Source organism: Papio anubis, chromosome 5 (assembly GCF_008728515.1).
Source record: "Papio anubis isolate 15944 chromosome 5, Panubis1.0, whole genome shotgun sequence".
In the NCBI taxonomy this organism is placed as follows: Eukaryota; Metazoa; Chordata; class Mammalia; order Primates; family Cercopithecidae; genus Papio; species Papio anubis.
In genome coordinates, this window is record NC_044980.1 from 13,978,228 (window position 1) to 13,982,263 (window position 4,036).

General features: G+C 41.2%; 1 pseudogene across 1 annotated transcript; it reads right to left on the minus strand.

The window, feature by feature from the left end:
• Positions 1-1,076: 1,076 nt before the first annotated feature.
• On the minus strand, positions 1,077-3,496 carry LOC101023381 (annotated as a pseudogene). Its single transcript, XR_160937.5, has one exon. The product of XR_160937.5 is annotated as a T-complex protein 1 subunit zeta pseudogene (transcript).
• Between the last annotated feature and the right edge of the window lie 540 nt (positions 3,497-4,036).

A 4,036-nucleotide genomic window follows, 5' to 3' on the forward strand; every position in this document is an offset into this window, starting at 1 on the left:
AATGGCGCGATCTCGGCTCACCGCAACCTCCGCCTCCCAGGTTCAAGCAATTCTTCTGTCTCAGCCTCCCAAGTAGCTGGGATTACAGGCATGTGCCACCACGCCCGGCTAACTTTGTATTTCTATTAGAGACGATGTTTCTCCATGTTGGTCAAGTTGGTCTCGAAATCCCGACCTCAGGTGATCCACCTGCCTTGGCCTCCCAAAGGGCTGGGGTTACAGACGTGAGCCACCATGCCCAGCCAAATAAGGCAATCTTTAAAAATTTTTTTAAAAAATATATTTAGGGGACAAAAGTGCAGATTTTGCATAGTAGTGAAGTCTGGGTTTTTAGTGTACCCATTACCTGAATAGTGAACATTGTGCTCAACAGGTGATTTATCAACCCTCATCCCCCTCCCACACTCCCACCTTGTGCAGGCTTCAGTGTCTATTATTCTACTCTGTGTGTCCATATGTTCCTACTGTTTAGCTCCCACTTATAAGTGAGAACATGCAATATTCGACTTTCTGAGTTATTTCAGTTGGGATAATGGCCTCCAGTTCTATCCATGTTGCTGCAAAAGATATGACTTCATTCTTTTTTAGGGCTGAGTAGTATTCCATGATGAGTGTGTGTGTGTGTGTGTATACAATCTTCAGCTGATGGACACTTACTTTAATTATATATCTTTGCTATTGTGAATAGTGCTGTGATAAACATATGAGTGCAAGTATCTTTTTGATATGTTGATTTCTGTCCCTTCAGATATATACCTACTGGTGACATTGCTGGGTCATATGGTAGTTCTATTTTAGTTATTTGAGAAATCCCCATATTGTTTTCCGTAAAGGTTGTGTTAATTTACATTCCCACTAACAATGCATAAAGCATTCCTTTGTCTCCACATCTTTGCCAACATCTGTTGTTTTCTGACATTTTAATAATAGCCATTCTGGTGGCATAAGATGGTATCTCATTATGATTTTAATTTGCATTTCTCTGATGATTAGTGATGTTGAGCATTTTTTCATATGTTTGTTGGTCACTTGCATGTTTTCTTTTGAGAAATGTCTGTTCCTGTCCTTTGCCCATTTTTTTCAAGGAATATTTAATAATAACGTAGGTAACATATGTTTATCTAACAGGAATTTTATGTCACTGCCGCTCAATCCAAATATCCTGTTCACTGGATGAAATACCTGCTTTATGTGCGTATACTTCAGTGCAATTTTAAAAAATACTGTAATTATAAGTTCAGAACTTCTGAATTTCAACAGATGCTAGTGTTCTCTCCTTTTTTCATATGGGAAAATTCCTCTGAAAATCATTTGAAGCTTGGACAAAAATTCCACAGCTGTATTCCTCAGGATCACTTTGCAAAGTCTTCAAGATTCAGATACAGGGGAAGCTTCAATTCAACCTTTCAGAGAAGACATTCCAGCTTGCATGATCTCATCAACCAAGAGAATACTGGTGGCAATCACAGTGCAGGAGTGAAGAAGCTGTTTCTTTACACAATAGTTATCCCATATGCCTACTTCTGCTGCTACCATTGGCTCACCTGTGTCCAGGTTCACACCCACAAGCTGACCTGATTCTGAACATTGTGCTTGAATTTTAACTAATATTTCCTGAAGGTCAAAACCAGAGTTCTGAGCAAGAACCTTTGGAATAATGAGCAACACATCAGCAAATGCTTGGACTCCAAGCTGTGCCCTGCCCTTTACACTGGGCTTATATTTAATCAGGGCATCTGCCATTGCCACTTCCACAGCACCAGCACCTGGAAACACACAGCCCTCATCAACAGCATTTTTGACAGCCCTCAAGCCATCCCTTACTGCATCTTTTGAGCTGAATGAGTGTGTGCTTATTTGGTCCTTTGATCAATAATGTGACAGTGAGTTTTGTTACATTTCTCAATAAAGGTGCACTTCTCTTCTCCCAATGTATATTTGTATACAAGTCTTGCATGTCCCAAGCAGTCAGGATTTAGGTTGTCAAAAGAATTCAGGGCTACCTCACCACAAGCAAGAGTTGGCCTCTCCATATTTCTCCTTTTATCTCTGTGCAGAGTGACTATGCCTTCTTTTGCAAAAGCATCTAAGGAAAGGGGGTCAATTCCCTCTTGATTAATAACAACAAATCCTTTATCTGAATCACCACAGACTTTCCTTTTCAGTTCTTTTTTTTTTTTTAACTCTTATCTTCAATGAATTTTCTTTCAGCTTTTATGAGTTTTTCTCTCTTCTGCACTCTTGTTAAAAAAAAAGCCAGAATTCACTTCTGTTTTATCATATTCTAATGACACATTACACTTGAGAATGTATATATCCTCCACCCTTTTCTTCCTATCAGGATGCTGTGCTCCGTGGTCCAAAACAAGCCCTCTGATTAAGCTCGTATCAGTTTCAGATTTATGTTTCATCTCCATGATCACAACCATGAAGAGATCAATAGGTTCATCTTATCTTTTAATGGCCAAAATGGAGTTCACCACAGCCTCTGTTAAGGCATCTGCAAGTTCAGCATGAACTTTAGTGCCAAGAGAAGTTCTGGCCACATTTATAAGTGTTTCCCTGTCCATCTCTTTCCTTACTTTGACTTCTTCCAAAAACTGAAGGGCCTTTTCCTTTGCAGCTTCAAATCCTCCAGTGATTATTCTGGGATGAAGGCCTTCAGAAATGTAGAGATCCACCTGTTTCAGTAGCTCTTCAATGATTAGGACATTGGAAGTTATACTATCACCACTTATATCATCCTGGGCTGTTGCTACCTTTGCTATTAAGGAAGCTGTTGTGTGTTGAATTTGCATTTCGTGAAGCAGCACATTGCCATCTTTAGTAAGCTTGATGTCTCCAGCGCCAGAAACAAGCATCTTCATGGTGCCCTTGGGCCCCAGGTTGGTCTTCAGCACGTCCTGCAGACCCTGCGTAACGCTGATGTTGACCGTTAGCGCCGCCTCCGTTCGAGCCACCTTGGCCTTGGGGTTTAGGGTCTTCACCACCGCCATAGCTGCTGCAGTGGAGGAAAAGGAAGCCATGGGGCACAGAGAGCCCAGAGCCGGTGCGGCCCTTTTTTTTTAATGGGGTTACTTTCTTCTAGTATTTTTAGTTTCTGCTCTTGTGTTTGGATCTTTAATCCAACTTTAGTTACTAATTTTTGCATATGGTGAGATATATGGCTCCAGTTTCATTCTTCTATATGTGGCTATCCAGTTTCCTCAGCACCAGTTATTGAACAGGGTGTCCTTTCCCCAGCGTATTTTTTTGTTGACTTTGTCAAAGATCAGTTGGTTGTAAGTATGTGGCTTTATTTCTGGGTTATCTATTCTGCTCCATTGATCTATGTGTTTATTTTTTATACCATACCATGCTGTTTTTGTTACTACAGCCTTGTTATATAATTTGAAGTAAGGTAATGTCATGCCTCCAGCTTTGTTTATTTTGTTTTTGTTTTTGTTTTTTTGAGATGGAGTCTCACTCGTTGCCAGGGCTGGAGTGCAATGGTGCAATCTCAGCTCATTGCAACCTTCGCCTCCTGGGTTCAAGTGATTCTTGTGCCTCAGCCTTCTGAGTAGCTGGGATTACAGGCACCTGCCATCGCAGCCGGCTAATTTTTTTTTTGTATTTTTAGTAGAGACGAGGTTTTACCATGTTGGCCAGGTTGATCTCAACCTCCTGACCTCAGGTGATCCACTCGCCTTGGCCTCCCAAAAAGTCCTGGGATTACAGCTGTGAGCCACCATGCCTGGCCACACCCGGCTAATTTTTGTGTTTTTAGTAGAGATGGGGTTTCACCATGTTGGTAGGCCAGGCTTGTCTTGAACTCCTGATGTTAGGTGATCCACCTGCCTGGGCTTCTCAAAGTGCTGGGATTACAGGAGTGAGCCACCATGCCTGGATCAGCTTTGTTCTTTATTCTTAGGATTGCCTTGGCTGTTCAGGCTCTTTTTTGATTCCATATGAATTTTTAGGGTAGTTTTCTCTTTCTTTCTTTCTTTCTTTCTTTCTTTCTTTCTTTCTTTCTTTCTTTCTTTCTTTCTTTCTTTCT